The sequence below is a fragment of the Cetorhinus maximus genome, chromosome 10 (genome assembly GCF_964194155.1).
Source record: "Cetorhinus maximus chromosome 10, sCetMax3.hap1.1, whole genome shotgun sequence".
Taxonomy (NCBI): domain Eukaryota; kingdom Metazoa; phylum Chordata; class Chondrichthyes; order Lamniformes; family Cetorhinidae; genus Cetorhinus; species Cetorhinus maximus.
Genome location: NC_135888.1, coordinates 31,336,070 through 31,353,828, shown reverse-complemented (window position 1 = coordinate 31,353,828; position 17,759 = coordinate 31,336,070). Strand labels below are relative to the sequence as shown.

General features: G+C 44.8%; 1 protein-coding gene across 1 annotated transcript in view; it reads right to left on the bottom strand.

Annotated features, from left to right (window-relative positions):
* Positions 1–17,759, bottom strand: part of LOC144685219 (dual specificity testis-specific protein kinase 2) — a 106,036-nt gene that overhangs the window by 48,102 nt on the left and 40,175 nt on the right. The gene's annotated exons all lie outside the window — the stretch shown is intronic.

The window sequence follows — 17,759 nt, the reverse complement described above, 5'->3', positions numbered from 1 at the left end:
TTCACTGCCCCTTCCGCACTTGCCAACAGTCCGGCTAGCCACCTCTCCTGCTTCACGAACCCCTGTCTTCCTGCCTCTCCCATTCGCTGCCCCTCACACCCGCTGCTTCTCCCACTCATCAACACTCCGGCTTGCTGCCTGCCTTGCTTCCCAACCCTCTGGCGTACTGCCCCTCTCACTCACTGGCTCTCTGCCTCACCGACATTCCAGCTCGCTGCCTCTGCCACCCACTGGCCCTCCCATTCGCTGAAAACCCGCTGAACCTCCCAGTTATCACACATCCTGCTCCCCGATCCTACCTCTTGCTGCCAATCATCTCTCTCGTCAAACCTCCTGCTCCCCACCTCTCCCACTCGCTGTTCCCCTCTCCAAATCCTTGATGTGAGCAAGAGCCCAGGAGATGAGAGGCAAGAGGCAGGGAGAGCAGCTTTGGAGGGAGAGCAGCTTCACGTTGCAGGGTTGTGGAGGTAAGCTGCTTGCTGGAGGGCTGGTAAGTGGGACGGTCAGTGAGATGGAGAGTCAGGGAGCTGGGGTGTTGGTAAGTGGGGGTATCGGTGAGCGGGAGAATCGGCGAGCGGAGTATTGGCAAGCGGGAGGGTCTCAGTCGGCAAGTGGGTCAGTCAGCGAGCAGGAGGGTCAAGGAGCAGGAGTGTCGGCAAGTGGGAGGATTGGTGAGTGGGAGGGGTTGGCTAGCTGGATGGTCAGCGAGTGGGAGTGCCGGCGAGTGGGGGGGGGGGTCAGCGAGCAGCAGGGTCGGCGAGCAGGAGGGTCGGCGAGCTGGAGGGTCGGCGAGCTGGAGGGTCGGCGAGCTGGAGGGTCGGCGAGCTGGAGGGTCGGCGAGCTGGAGGGTCGGCGAGCTGGAGGGTTGGTTAGCAGGAGGGTCGGCAAGCGTGGAGTTAGAAAGCAGGAAGGTTGGCGAGCAGGAGGGTTGGCGAGCGGGAGGGTCAGCGAGGAGGAGGGCTGGTGAGTGGGAGGGTCAGCATGCAGGAGGGTCGGTGATCGGGAGGGTCAGAGAGAAGGAGGGCTAACGAGCGGGTGGGTCGGCGAGCATAGAGTTAGAAAGCAGGAGGGTTGGCGAGTGGAAGGGTCGGCGAGGGAAGTGTTGGTCAGCAATGGGGCAGCAAGTGGGAGGGTTGGAGAGAGGGCGGGTGTGCAGCGACCGTGAAGGTAAGGAGCATAGAGGCCGCTCCAAAATGACCCCAATTAGGTCACACGACCCTACATCAGACCTGGCATGAAACAACATTAAAACAAAACTCCTGATGCTAAATGTGAACACCAGCCCTTATGAATTGTGCAACACTGAAGCAGAAAGACTTAAACAGGGAATTATTGTATGTCGCGAGTAAGAGGATTATAGGGTTCTGACTGACTATCCTTAGACCTATCCCACACTTAATGTTCATGCCCAAGAAGACAAAGATTGCAAGCTTCAGCCAGCAGCAGCTATGATTACACCTTCAGTATTTTTTTAATGTACATCTACGGTGTCACAGTGGTTGTGGCATAGAACTGGTAATCAGAGGTTATTGGTTGAAAATCCCACCATAGCAAGTTGTGAAGCTAAATTTAATAAATCAGATCATGTATTGCCTGGCTCAAGAAAACAAAATGGTAATGAAAACTCTGGAATTATTATAAAAACTCAAAGGTTTTGTGTTGTTCATGGACGGAAGATTTCTATCCTACCTGCGATTGCCTACTCATGACTCTAGTCCCACAAACTGATTGACTTTTAATGTCTTCAGAAGTGACCTATGAAATTTTCCAAAAAAAGCAATCGCTTCTCAGAAAAGCAGGGCCATTACCACCTCCTCAGCATAACTAGGCAGATTAGTCAGCATTCATAAAGAGAAAAGACAGGGGTTATGATGCTTTGTAGTGTACCTATGCTTTGACTGATACATATCCGCTATGAGTTTTGAACCAAAAATAAAGAGAAAAACCATGAATGCTGGGATTTTGAAATATATATAAGAAATGTGGAAGTGCGCAGCAAACTGATCAGCATCGGAAAAAAATAGATATTTCAGTGTGTGAGAAAGGATTTCACCCAGAATGTTAACTCCCATTCCTTTATCAGGTTATTCTGTTTTCTTTTCTCATCAGTATTTTCCGGATAAATTAGGAAACAGTAAGGGAACATTCGGCACAATGCTGGGCATTCAAGGCATGTTGGCGCCTCAGCAATCAATAAGCAAAACTAATGGCAACAAACTGAGTCAAAGCAGATTATAAAAGTATATTCAAATACTGTAATATGGAGAAACAAGATATCCTTTGTATATGTGTGTGGGTGGGAGAGCCGTAAACTAGCTCCTAGTATTCCCTCTTATAATCTAAACATACACTATAGCCTTTTTCCTTCAGGAAATCTTGCATCTCTCAGATCAAATGCAACTCAAGTAACTGGGGACTGTTGGTAGCATTGCAAATCAATTTTGTTTACTTATAACAGGACCTACAGGATTATAATGAATTAAACCAGGTCTGAGCCGAATTCAAATCAACTACAACAACAGCTTTTGTTTATTTAATGCCTTTAACTTCATAAATGTTCCAAATTGCTTCACAGGAATGACATCAGACATAAAATGACACATTTTGGAGCCTTGGAAATAAACATGAGGACTGGTGACCGAATGCTTGGTCAAAGATGTTGGTTCGATGCAGAGTGTCCGAAAGGAGGAGAGAGAGGTGGCAAGGTGAAGAAGTTTGGGTTGGAAATTCCAGAGTTCAGGACCAAAACGGCTGAAGATACAGCCACCAATAGTGGGGAGAAGGCAGTGGGGGATGCACAAGAAGCCAGAGTAAGAGGAACGCAGAACTTTTGGAGGGATGCAGGGCTGGAGGAGGTTACGGACATAGGAGCGGCATGAGGAGAGATTTGAAAACGAGGATATAAATTTTACAATCTAGATATTAGCCGAGATTTTCTGGCCTCACCATGGCTGGACCCACCGTGGTGATGTTACGGCCCAGCCAAAAGTCCACTGACTTTCGGCAGGGCCAGGCGATCCCAGCGGTGTGTGGGGCTAGAAAATCCCGCCCATTGAAATTCATCCTTATGCCTAAGTGAAATAAAGTATGGTGAGGTGCCCACATTTTGATGTATTGTGTCCTTTCACATTGACTACAAGCAATTGTGATTGTTTCCCGCTTAAGCAATCTGGTTTTTAATAAACACATATTTAATTGTCATTTTCAAAGCAATAAATTATTCCATTATCATAATTAGTTAAAATCCACTAATTTTCCATAACATTGACAGTCACATTAAGAAACCGCGGCAGTTAGTAGCTAAGGCTGAGCAGGCTTTAACAATTAACATTTTTGAAATGTTACTCATTGCCTAATGACCGGAAGATGTGAGCAAGATTTAATTCCAAGATTAGGTGTCAGGTGAGGGTTTTGTTTAACCCTACAGTAGGATTTCTTGACATATTACATAAATATGAAATCTATAATGAGTACCATCTTGTCTTTTTTATAACAATTACAGGTTGACACACATTTGAGTTATTCTGTGAAATAGTAACGTGCATCTAAAATACATCCTGTGGTTTATGTGCAATGTTAGCCTCTCATCACAGGACATAACAGTTCTGCCTTAGTGTTTCTGCAAACCTTCACGTTTAGTAACTCAATATTTGATGCAACTAACACTACAATGGAGATTTACAATACAGTTCTGCTCATTGCAAAAATCCAGGACATGGCTGGAAATGCAGGAATTGTCTGTGGGGTGTGTTTACAATTATATAAAGTAGTTTAATGAATTTTTGAGGAAATACAGTAAAGTCCTGCTGTTTGCGACGGCTTCTTTTGCGAATTTGCTTGCCCGCGCAAAAGCCCTTGTGCACACAATCGTCCATTGTAGCCCCAAATCTTTACCTATCCATGATTCAAACATTAAAAGTTTGTATCTGAACATATACTGATCCTGAAATAAAGAAAAAAACAGCACTTAAAAGATAGAAAATCCTAGGTTTCTGTAGTGTATTTCCCTCAGTAGGAAATTGCGCGTGCGTTGTCTGTAACTGTATGTGGGTTGCTGTGATTTACAGGATACAATAACTCCTGACCAGTATTTTACAGTAGAGGTACAGTACAACACTTTACTAAAAATGAGTGAGTCAGAGCCATGCAGAAAGCGTCCCAGAAAAGTGATGACACTTGCACAGAAAGTCACAATCTTAGACTGAAAAATGGTGCAAGTGCTACCATGTTGGCCAGGGAATACAGTGTCAATGAAAATACAATCAAGTACATGATGCAGTCTGAAGAAAAAATAGGGGCCAGTGTTAATGTTTCTGGTAATCGTACTGCCAGGTTATCTTTTTAGTAGGAGTGATCCACACTTAGACGAAATGGAGAAGTTACTAAATGTGTGGATACAGCACCATCATCAAAGGAGGACTCCAGGTAATGGTCCAATCATTAGAAATAAGGTGCTTGAATTGTACCCGCACATAAAAAGTAGTAAAGAGGGTGGTGTTGGTATCACTGGTGATAATAGCGATGATGAAGGTGACACAGAAGGTGCCTCTCCTTTGTCTTCCAAAGGATTCTCAGCCAGTACAGGATGATTTGATCGCTTCGGGCTGTATAATGTGAAGTTGGTGAGGGAGGCTGCATCAGCTGTCCATGCAGCTGCAGGAGAGTTTCCCTAGGTGCTGCAGGAATACATTGAGGAGAGAGGCTACCAGGCAGAGCAGGTCTTCAACACAGATGAAACTGGCCCGTTCTGGAAGAAAGTGCCAAATAGGACTTACATATCCAAAGAAGAAAGGACAGCTCCTGGTTCTAAAGCTGCAAAGGACAGGCTGACCCTTCTGCTATGTGCCAACGTGGCTGGTTTTAATTGAAAACCAATGCTGGTTTGTAGGTCTGAAAACCCTCGAGCTTTTAAAGGGAAAAATAAATCTCATCTGCCAGTCTTTCGGAAGGCTAACAGTAATGTCTAAGTTACATAGTAGCATTTGAAGACAGGTTTGAGAATTGCTTTCTTCCAGAAGTCAGGACTTATCTGAGGGAAAAGAACCTGTCTTTCAAAGTCCTACTTATCCTCAATAATGCACCTGGACATCCAGTCTCTCTTGCAGATAGCCATCCAGATGTTGACGTTTTACTTTTACCCCGAAATATGTCCTCACTTATCCGGTCAATGGACCAGGGGGTCATTGCATTCTTCAAGGCTTACTATGCCTATAGAGATATCAGCCACATTCTTAATCTTATGGTAGCAGACCCTTCAAGCACAGTTCCTGCTTTCTGGAAAGAATTCAACAACCTCATTGCAGTAGGCATAATTAAGGACTCATGGGATGAGGTTAGAGCTTCAACCATGAATGCCTGCTGGAACAAAATTTAGCCTGAGGCTGTGAATGATTTCACAGGGCTCCCCAGTGTGGGTACTGAAGTGGCCAGGATTGTTGAGTTGGCAAAACAAGTTGGAGGGGAAGGATTAGAAGACATGACCACAGCTGAAGTGGGTGAGTTGCTTCAATGTCATCAAGAGGAACTCTCTACGGAAGAATTGGTTGAACTGATGAGATTAATTGAGTCTAAACAGGAGTAGGAGCGGGAAGAAGAGACTAAAAAGGCGCAGTTCACAACCTAGATGATGGCAGGTCTCATAAGATCAACTGACGATTTGAAAAAGCAGGGGACAGACCATGGAACAAGCATGGAAAGAAGCCTCGTCTTTTGTAGAGTGATTGACACAGCTATTGCCCCTTACCGAGAACCTTACAAAATTGAAAAGCAAAAGGCAAAGCAGTCAACAATAACATTGTTCTTTTTATCCACATGAACGTCTACATTAGCCCATTCACCCCTCCAATCTCAAGTACTGTACTGTAATTTCTACTGTAAGTAGGACACATTTCGCATTGTTCTTGTTTTCTTGCTTTGTTAAACAATTTCCCCAGTAAAATTGTCTTGAATTTACTCAAAAACGTAGTGTGGAATTTTTCGCCGGTGGGATTGTAAAATTAACGGACTTTTGAATGCCTTGCCGCATTTTACAGCCCTGGCCCCACTTGGACGGGGCCATAACATTCCACCCACAGTTTTTATTGCCTCTGTGCCTTCAAAAAAGTCAAATTTTGGGATGGCTGGAACCTATCTAATTCACTCCCATAATAAAGCATGTTCGCTGTTCATAATTTTGCCCTTTGCGAGAATTCACAGCAACGCATCCCCGCGAATGGCAGGATTTCACTGCACTAAATTTAGAATAAATAAGAAATGAGTGCTTGCAATACGGATTTTGTCCTCACCACCCCCGCAAAAAAAGTCACTTAATATCTGCAATAAAAAGCTAGTATCAGTAATAGTGACCATGGAACTACTAGATTGTCATAAAAACCTATCTGGTTCACTAATGTCCTTTAGGAAAGGTGATATGCTGCTCTTACCCAGTCTGGCCTATATATGCGAGTCTAGGCCTACAGGAATATGGTTGACTCTTAACTACCAGCCACAACGGTCTAGTAAGTTACTCAGTTGTATTCAAGAAGGTGGTTCTTTGCAAGGGTAATTAGGGATAGGATTTATTGTCCAGGCAATAAATGCAGCCTTGCCAGTGCTGCCCACATCCTTTAAATGAATAAAACAAATGTAAAAATACAGTGAAGCAAAATTGCTCTTTATATTTCTGCTGCTGTGACATTTGCATGTTGTACTTCCTCCCACTTTCTTGTGGCATGGTCAATAACTAATGTGGTCAATAACTAAAGAAGGGCTTGCATTTATATAATGCCTTTTATGGAACCAGGATGTCCAAAAGTGCTTTACCACCAACAACATTATTCTGTAAACTATAACACAAAGATAACCAGGGTATGGTGGTGCAGTGATTATGTTTCTGGACTAGTAATCCAAAGGGCTTAGTTAGTGATCTGGACATAGGCATTCAAATCCCACCATGACAGCCAGTTTAATTAAATAAAACCTGGAATTAAAAAGTTTGTATCAGTAATGGCCACTATGAAACCACTGGACTGTTGTAAAAATCCATCTGGTTCACAAACATCCTTTAGGGAAAGGAAATCTGCCAACCTTACCAGTCTGGTCAAAATGGTTGTCTCTTAGTTACCCTCCGAAATGGCCAAGCAAGCCACTCAGTTGTATCCTAGAAGGTGGTTCACCACCAACTACTCACGGGGATTGGGCAATAAATGCTGGCCTTGCCAGTAATGCCCACATCCTGTGAATGAGTAAAGAAAGAGATAAATATATCAGATATTAATATTCCACACCAACTATTTTACTCATCCTTTTATGTACAGACTAACCATGTACATAGTGTGGAGACAGTGGAGGGGGAAAGGGCAACAGCAAATGCAAAAAGATGAAGAAAGAAAAGCTGCAATTTTAATTGCATTTGGCGATGCAAACTGCCCTCCAGATTGCACGTACACTTACAGTGGCATGCCAAGAAGTTCAACTACTTTGACTTGAGCTGCCTTCAGGAGCTTCTGAAGACAGATGGCAGGGCAAAACACCAGACACTGAGGTGCTCACCCAAGCTGGCCTGACCAGCATCCACACCATATTGAGACAGTCACAAGTGAGTTGGACTGGTCACGTAGCCAGAACGCCTGATACTCGCTTACCAAAATGAGCCTCCAATTGAGAGCTTGAGTCTGGGCTGCAGTCTCATGGCTGTTAAGGGAAGCAATACAAGGACACTCTGAAGGCTTTGCTCAGGGGTTTTGCTAATGACCCTGAGTCCTGGGAGAAGCTCACCCAGGATGGTTGCACCAATTTAAAAGGTTTCCGTCTCCTTCGAAAACAAGCACGTTTCAGAGGCAGAGAGAAAACGCAGGGAAAGGAAATCCTGAGCAAACAATTTGTCCAAAACTCAATCATCTGCGGTACCCTGTCTTATTTGCAGCAGAGCGTCTGAACGCAGTTCAGCCTGAGCAGTCGCCTGCGTACCCACTGGAACCTGACCAAACACCCCAGATGGTGGATATGGTCATCTATGCCTCGAAGGATGAACAATACTGATAAAATAAAATATCAGTTTTATGTTTTTGCTCATAATTGTGAAAATATTAAAAGTAAATGCATCAGTTCAAAGGGTTTGCTTGTTTGCAGCACAGTTTTTGCCAGTAATGATTTTATCCATGCTGATTCCAGAATGTACTGTTCTTTTCTTCCATTTTATGATGAAAATTGTCGCATACAGACAGCAATTTGTAAAGACAGAACCATAAAAAAATGTACGTCTGATGTCATTGTATGTTGCTAGCTGTCTATATTCCTTCTCCTAATTACAGATAAAATAACGTAAAGCATACTGCACAGATGATAATGAATTTCAGTCTTCCTTAAAAAGTGCAAATGATGCACTTCAACAATTGCTGGCTTTATACTGGAAGTGAAAAACCTTTGCTTTCTGATACAAAAGTGCTAGGGAGTGCCAGCAATAAGTATAGAAACAAGGGGGAAAGCATTACAATTTGTCTGGTGCCCTTTGGAATATATCTTTCCTCTCACTTACCCCTTATGGCTGCCAACTGACTCAAGGGGCGGAATTTTCCAATTATGAGACTAAGTGCGGTGGTGGGTAGTTTTGGCGGCGCTCACCCTACTGGCCAGAATGGCTGGAACTTGTGCCTGATTCCGCACTTGGAGGGTCATTAATTATGCACAGACAAGTATCAGGCCAAATCATCTAGTGGGTCGGGAGCTGATTCGTCTACCCACCATCAGTTGGCTCTTAAATGCCCTCTGAAATGGCCTAGCCACTCAGATGTAACAAACCGCTACAAAGTCTCAAAACAGGAATGAAACCAGACAGACCACCCAACATCGACCTAGGCACCAGAAACGACAACGGTAACCTCTGCCCTACCGACCCTGCAAAGTCCTCCTTACCAACATCTGGGGGTTAGTGCCGAAATTGGGAGAGCAGTCTCATAGACTAGTCAAGCAACATATTCATCCTCACGGAATCATATCTTACAGATAATGTCCCAGACACCACCATCACCACCGACAGGACAGGCCCAGCAGAGGTGGTGGCACAGTGGTATACAGTCAGGAGGGAGTTGCCCTGGGAGTCCTCAACATCGACCCTGGATCCCATGAAGTCTCATGGCATCAGGTCAAACATGGGCTGATTACCACGTACCGCCTTCCCTCAGCTGATGAATCAGTGCTGCTCCACATTGAACACCAATTGGAGGAAGCACTGAGGGTGGCAAGGGTGAAGAATGTACTCTGGGTGGGGAAGTTCAATGTCCAACACCAAGATTGGCTCGGTAGCACCACTACTGACCGAGCTGACTGACTCCTAAATGACAAAGCTGCTAGACTGGGTCTGCGGCAGGTGATGAGGGAGCCAACAAGAGGGAAAAACATACTTGAGCTCATCCTCACTAACCTGCCGGCCGCAGACGCATCTGTCCATGACAGTATCGGTAGGAGTGACCACCACACAGTCATTGTGGAGACGAAGCCCCATCTTCACATTGAGGATACCTTCCATCATTTTGTGTGGCACTACCACTATGCTAAATGGGATAGATTTCAAACAGATTTAGCAACTTAAGACTGGGCATCCATGAAGCACTGTGGGCCATCAGCAGCAGCAGAATTGTACTCGAGCACAATCTGTAACCTCCTGACCCAGCACATCCCCAACTCCACCATTACCATCAAGCCAGGTGATCAACCCTGGTTCAATGAAGAGTGCAGGAGGGCATTCCAGGAGCAGCACCAGGTATACCTAAAAATGAGGTGTCAACCTGGTGAAGCTATAACACAGGAATACTTGAATGCCAAACAGCATAAGCAGCAAGTGAGACAGGGCTATACAATCCCACAACCAAAGGATCAGGTCTAAGCTCTGCAGTCCTGTCATATCCAGTCATGAATGGTGGTGGACAATTAAACAACTCACTGGAGGAGGAGGCTCCACAAATATCCCTATTCTCAATGATGGTAGAGCCCAGCACATCAGTGCAAAAGATAAGGCTGAAGTATTCGCAACAATCAGCCAGAAGTGCGGAGTGGATGATCCATCTCAGCCTCCTCCGGAGGTCCCCAGCATCACAGATGCCAGTCTTCAGCTAATTCGATTCACTCCACGTGATATCAAGAAATGGCTGAAGGCACTGGATACTGCAAAGGCTATGGGCCCTGACAACATTTCAGCAATAGTACTGAAGACTTGTGCTCCAGAACTTGCCGCACCTCTAGCCAAGCTGTTCCACTACAGCTACAACACTGGCATCTACCCGGCTATGTGGAAAATTGCCCAGGTATGTCCTGTACACAAAAAGCAGGACAAATCCAACCTGGCCAATTACCACCCCATTAGTCTACTCTCGATCATCAGTAAAGTAATGGAAGGGGTCATCAACAGTGCTATCAAGCAGCACTTGCTTAGCAATAACCTGCTCACTGATGCCCAGTTTGGGTTCTGCCAGAGTCGCTCAGCTCCTGACCTCATTACAGCCTTGGTTCAAACATGGACAAAAGAGCTGAACTCCCAAGGTGAGGTGAGAGTGTCTGCCCTTGACATCAAGGCAGCATTTGACTGGGTGCAGCATCAAGGAGCCCTAGCAAATCTCCAATCAATGGGAATCAGGGGGTAAACTCTCCGCTGGCTAGAGTCATACCTCGCACAAAGGAAGATGGTTGTGGTTGTTGGAGGTCAGTCATCTCAGCTCCAGGACATCAATGCTGGAGTTCCTCAGGGTAGTGTCCTAGGCCCAAACATCTTCAGCTGCTTCATCAATGACCTTCCTTCCATCAAAAGGTCAGCGGTGGGTATGTTTGCTGATGATTGCATAATGTTCAGCACCATTCGTGACTCCTCAGATACTGATACAGTGCATGTCCAAATGCAGCAAGACCTGGACAATATCCAGGGTTGGGCTGGCAAGTAGCAAGTAACATTCGTGCCACACTAGTGCCAGGCAACGACCATCTCCAACAAGAGAGAATCCAACCATCGCCCCTTGATGTTCAATGGCATTACCATCACTGAATCCCCCACTATCAACATCCCGGGGGTTACCATTGACCTGAAATTGAACTGGACTAGCCATATAAATACTGTGGCTACAAGAGCAGGTCAGAGGCTAGGAATCATGCTATGAGTAACTCACTTCCTGACTTCCCAAAGCCTGTTCCCCAGTTACAAGGCACAAATCTGGAGTGTGATGAAATACTCCCCACTTGCCTGGATGAGTGCAGCTCCCACAACACTCAAGAAGCTTGAGACCATCCAGAACAAAGCAGCCCGCTTGATTGGCACCACATCCACAAATATTCACTCCCTCCACCACCAACGCACAGTAGCAGCAGTGTGTACCATCTACAAGATGCACTGCAGAAATCCACCAATGCTTCTTTGACAGCACCTTCCAAACTCATGACTACTGCTATCTAGAAGGACAAGGGCAGCAGATAGATGGGAACACCATACCTAGAAGTTCCTCTCCAAGTCACTCACTATCCTGACTTGGAAATATATTGCCGTTCCTTCACTGTCGTTGGGTCAAAATCCTGGAACTCCCTTCCTAACAGCACTGTGGGCGTACCTACACCACATGGACTGCAGCAGTTCAAGGAGGCAGCTCACCAACACCTTCTCAAGGGCAAGTAGGGATGGGCAATGAATGCTGGCTCAGCCAACGAAGCCCACATCCCATAAATGATTTTTTTAAAAACCGAAGGCGTTGTGATATTGCACTTTGGAATCCTCTTATTTCAAGGTTTAGCCTTGCTCCCACTCAGTGACAGTGTCCCACTGTGAGATTCACATTGCTGTGATGTGTGATGTAACCGTTTCTAACCCTCCTTCCTCAAGGAACACCAGTGAGTGAGGGCAGCTCATCAGCATTGATATTCTAGCAGCATTTGTGTCTCCTCAGTGGTAGTGGCAGAAGAAAAGACATGCACGGGAGGAGGAGATTCCTAGGCATGTCCACATCTCAGCCACAGCAGTGTTTGCATCATTAGATGGCAGTGAATGCTTCAAGTCTTTTCTTGCATCGATCTTGTTCCTCTCAGTGGGCTCTCCGTTCCCAGAGTGAGCTCACTCACCGGGCACCGAGGACCAAAGCAAAGATCATGGCCTGGTGATTCATTTGGCCAGAATGCATAAGTGTGAATGCGGAACTCGTTCTCGCTGCGAGTGGTTGGACATCCCTGGAGATGAAATTAAATGGCCTTGAGGGCTAGGAAAAATGTGGCCATATGCCCTCACTTAACTTTACTCTTCCTGGAACCTGTCAGCAATTAGCGTATCACAGGCACATGTCCCAAATCTTCCTTCTTCCATGGCGTGATTGCACTCATGCTGACCCACAGCAGCCTCCCTAGCCTTCTTGGGCCTCAGGATCTTCATCCTCCTCCAGCTCATCTGGCAGGGAGTCACCTCTTTGCATAGCCAGGTTGTGAAGGGCGCAACACTCTGCAATGAGGCGGGAAATCCTGTCGGGAGTCTATTGTAGTGAGCCTCCTGAGCAGTCCAAGCATCTAAAGCAGATCTTTAGAAGCTCTATGGTCTGCTCTCTAAGGGGCCACGTGGAGTTGCGAGCAGCATTGTACCTCTCCTTGGAATGACTCTGAGGGCAACGCACTGGTGTCATCATTTGTAAATAGGAGAATCTTCTAGGATATACCATCGGTCTGGCGATTCACCCCCATTGCCTTGGTCTCTCCTCCTGACCCTCCTGTTCATGCTCTGACTCTGCCTCACCATGTCCCTCCTGTAGGAGCTGCACATGCAGTCACCTCTCCCTCCTTCGCCTCCTCCATTGCACTAGGACCCTGACAAAGACAGCATTGAGCCCTGGATCTATATGTACTTTTGCCTTCTCTCTGAAAGGAAACATTGAAGACATTAATGATTCAAGGGGCAAGAAAGTGAAGCTCAGAAGATGAAGCGTATGGAAATTGTAAGGGTCCGTAGTTTTTCTTGCCCTACTTGCATGGTGGCTGATACCACTTTGTTCCTGAGACACTGGCACACACAGTGAGGTGACCAAGAGGCATCGCAGGTATGTAACATCTTGAGCCCTGTGTGGGATGCTAACATTTAATTGAGATAAGTGACCCAACCTAGCTCTGTGCTCCAATCTCTGATGTGGCGTATTAATGACCAGTTTTTTTTATTCATCTATGGGATGTGGGCATCGCTGGACTTGTGCCTTGTAGATGGCGGACAGGCTTTGGGGAGTCAGGAGGTGAATTTCTCACCCCAGGATTCCCAGCCTCTGGCCTGCTCTTGTAGCCACAGTATTTATATGGCTAGTCCAGTTCTGTTTCTGGTCAATGGTAACCTCCAGGATGTTGATAGTGAGGGATTCATCAATTCAGCCACTGAATGTCAAGGGGAGGATGGTTAAGTTCTCTTTTGTTGGGTGTGGTCATTGCCTGGCACTTGTGTGGAGTGAATGTTACTTGCCACTTGTCAGCCCAAGCCTGGATATTATCCAGGTCTTGCTGCATTTGGACATGGACTGCTTCAATATCTGAGGAGTCATGAATGGTGCTGAACTTTGTGCAATCGTCAGCGAACATTCCATGTAATGGCAGGTAGATGGTAAATGCCAAGCTGCTCAAATCCAAGAGGGAAACTTGAAGCAACTGCCACAACTATTTGCAATTTTTATTTATTTCAAGATATGGGCTTTGAATTCAGTAAAAAGGCAGCTTAGAGGTTTTTTTACAAATCTAAATTAAACATTTATTAATAAAAAAGACTGTAAGCCCATACATATTACCACTACAGATTACCACTATAATAACTTCTAAATCCCCTAATTAATCTAACTCCCAGTTACACCTCTGTTAAGGCAACAGTAAAACACATAGTTTTTAAAAGGCCTAGGCAAAGTAACACGATACCCTGAGCAGTCGAATTCAAAGTGAGTTTCCTTCACTTCAGATCGTGTGGACAGCAATTTGAGGCTTAGAGGCTGGAAGCTTTTCACACTTGTTAGATCTTAGAAATCTTTCTTTCCTACACACAACCCTCTCGCCTTTATACATATCTTCCCCTTTGAATGCAAATTCCCACTGTTTCGCTACGTCTTTGGATTTTCCCTCTCTAATTATAAAAATCTATCATAGTACCAATTTTACCAGTAATAATTGGGAAAAATAAGCACACTTGTTTCTTAACTTCTCCTGGCTAGGTGAAACATTTCACCCCCTCTTTGAATTCAAGCGACTCTGGTTTTTTTAAAAATGCAAATGTTCCCTTTACACCTCACATTCTAAAACTTCACCCATGTTTACCTATTTAGCATTTCAAACCTAGCTTTTCTTCTCACATCAAAGCCTTCAGACCAGCTGTCTCTAATTCAATTAAATCCTATACACACAGACACACACACAGACACACACATACATAGACACAGACCACACTATTACTCTACTTTATAATAAATTCCAAATAACATTATGAAAATTATTATATCTTCCTGACAGCCCTACTTTTGATCTTATGGTAGAAGGAAAGTCATTGATGAAGCAGCTTAAGGTGGTTGGGCCTAGGACACTACCCTGAGGAACTCCCAGCAGTGATATCCTGGAGCTGAGATGATTGTCCTCCAACCACCACAACGGGTGAATGAGTCATTGTCCTTTGGCTCGTTTGGAGTGTGAATGCCATATATGATACAACTGTGCCTCCTTCACTATTAGCTGCATTCCCAAATTCTACATTCCTATGTTTTACTCTTGAGATGCAGCGATTGTGATGTGAAGCCACTGAGTTCTGAGTCGCCCTTTAACAGTGCTAATGAAGCCATTGGATTTCAGCGGTTTTCCTCCTTTCTTTCTAAGCAGACTTCTGCTCACTCCTGCGGCAACAAGAGGTTAAAGAGCAACCCCAGAAAGGCCCCCTCATGTTCACCCTTCCACCTCACTGCCATGCCACAGCCTTCCCACCCCATTGCTCCCCTTGTATTCGTTCATCCTCCTCACTGCCGTTCCACAGCCTTCCTTCCCCATTGTCCACCTCATGTTCATCAGCCCCACCCTCGCCTCATAGCCCACCCCTGGTTGAAGTGCTAGTTTCTGAAAATGGAGGCCTGCATGAGTACCAGAGCACAGTGGTATTCCTTGGGACAACGTAGGCAAAGAGCAGGAGCAGACCAATCCCACAGCCCCAGCAGCCCAGCAGTGTGGAGTTCATCACAATAAGACCGGCGCAGCAGTATAGCAGGTAGGCTATGTATGTTCCACTCACCTCCAAGTTACCAGCGAACTGCTCTGACTTGTGCATGTCACCCCTTTTCAAATGGGCTTGAGGCCGATGTAAGATTGGAAGGCGTGACAAGATTCCGACAAGCAGCTGTTTTAATGAGCATTCATGACATGTTACTGAATGCAAATGGCGTTCACGCCATTAGTCAGCAGGATAACTGACCCGCCATAACCTGACTGTTTGCCTGCCGCTGGATCCTCCACTCCCGCCCGGCACGAAACCTGCCATGGTCACGATGGGAAAATTCCACCCAAGGAAACTCCTCTCCCCTGGGTCAGCTAGTTCTGTTTGCTTTCAATTCATGCTCAGTTATATTACAGGTCATAAAGACTCCAGTGGAGTTTGCAGTACAGTAATATTTATTATAAACTTCTCAAATCCCTAAAACATAATTTCATGTAAAATGCAAACTATATTCTTGGATTGTCATATTTCATGCTATTCTCTCTTCTATCAGTTTCCTCTTTTAATGTTTAACAGTAATCCATGATATATCTATATCTATCTTTATCCTTTTCACCTATTGTTTCATTTGCTGAAAACTAGTTTTCATGAGTAGCTTGTCTTTTTTAGCACATTGGAAACCTAAATACTGCAGGATAACAATTGCATTATAAGGGTGAACAGGGCAATATCTATTCATGAAAACATATGTAAACTGACTCAAAGCCTTAATAAAAGCGCAGGAATAGGTCAATCCATCCTAACGATAATAACTTTGATGCTAATCCACCTACATTTTGCAATGTCTCTCACTAATATCAAACAGCTGGGGCGCAGATGGTTCTCTTGGCAACAGGCAGTACTGAGTGGTTGCTACCGCATATAATTCTTATCTCTCCATGTAGCCTGAATTAGTTCATGAATTTAATACTGCCCCATGCCTAAATATTCGGCCATCTTCAGAAAAGAGGATAGGGATGAAGCTTTAAATTATAGACCTGGAAGCCTTGCTTCCACTGTTGGGAAAGTGTTTAAAAGTATCATGAGGGACAATATAAGGGAGCATTTTGAGAAGCATGGGCTAACATGAGATAGTCAGGATATTGTTAGCAGCAGGAGATCATAATTTATTGTATTTTTTGATGAGATAACACATCTAGTAGATAGGGCAGAGACAGTAGTTATTACCTACCTAGATTTCAGGAAGGCATTTCACACTGTCCCACATAATAGGCAAATACAAAGGGTCCAAGTCCATAGGATGAATGGGAATGTATTAAAATAGCTTTGCAAATGGCTGGTCGCTAAACAACAATGAGAAGCACTGGGTGGGTACACATCTGGTTGATAGCCAGTTACCAGAGGAGTGCCACAAGGTTCAGTTTTGGGACCGCTGTTGTTTATCATTTTATAAATTATTTGGAGGACAGAATTACGTGCCATGTGTCCAAATTTGCAAATGATATTAAATTTGGAGCAGCAACAAGTAATGAATATCAATGTGTACTAATTCACAGCTAATCAATGAACACAGAAATTGCAGATGCAGTACAATTCACTCAGAGAACATTTAGGGCTATGACATTTGGCAGAGAAAAGGTTGATATAGATTATGTGCTAAATCAGAATGCACTCTAGGTGTTGAAATCATAGAAACTCACCAGGGCTCCTTTAACAGCACCTTCCAAACTCACAACCTTTAACACCTCAAAGGACAAGGGCAGCAGATGCATGGGAACACCACTACCTGCAAGTGTGCCTCCAAGCCACTCACCATTCTGACTTGGAACTATATCACCATTTGTTATCTGTCATGGATCAAAATATTGGAACTCTCCCTCAGAAAGCACTGTGGGTGTACCTACACCACATGGACTACAACACTTTAAAATGGCTCACCATCACCTTCTCAAGGGCAATTAGTTTTGGGCAACAAATGCTACCCTGGCCAGCAATACGCACATTCCATGAAAGAATAAAAACAAATTGGATATGTTAAGTTCCTTCTATCAGGTTGCTTTGCACACCTATCTACTGGTATATGAGTTGGTAAACAAGGTACTGCAGACACAGAGACCAATGTAAGATGAAGCACATGCTGTTTAGTAATACAAGTAACAGGGCACTAACACAATGTGTGCTTCTCCATCCAGACCCTATTCTAAACTACTCATTAACATTGTAGCCCATGCTACACAGCAATTGGGTAATACCATCAGAGGTCAATCTGCTCACATTCTCCTAAAAGTGTATTGAACCTCAGATTACCACATCCCTCCCCCTTTACTCAAAAGTACAATTTACAATCTTTACAATATGTCAATTATTTACATGAATAAACTGTTTACAAATTCAGTCTCTCTGGAGGCTTCTTCAAATATGTCGAATGTTGTAGTTCTACGACTTCGGATGGTTTACCGAGGTCTCCCACTCAGGAGTCATCTGTCCACTAGGCTCCCCAGTGGGAACCTGTAAGTGTGTTTCTTTGACTTTCTCAGGCTCAATGGATCCTACAGGCACTTCCAAACCAAGTGGAGTTCCTTCCACATGTGGTGTAGACTTCAACGGG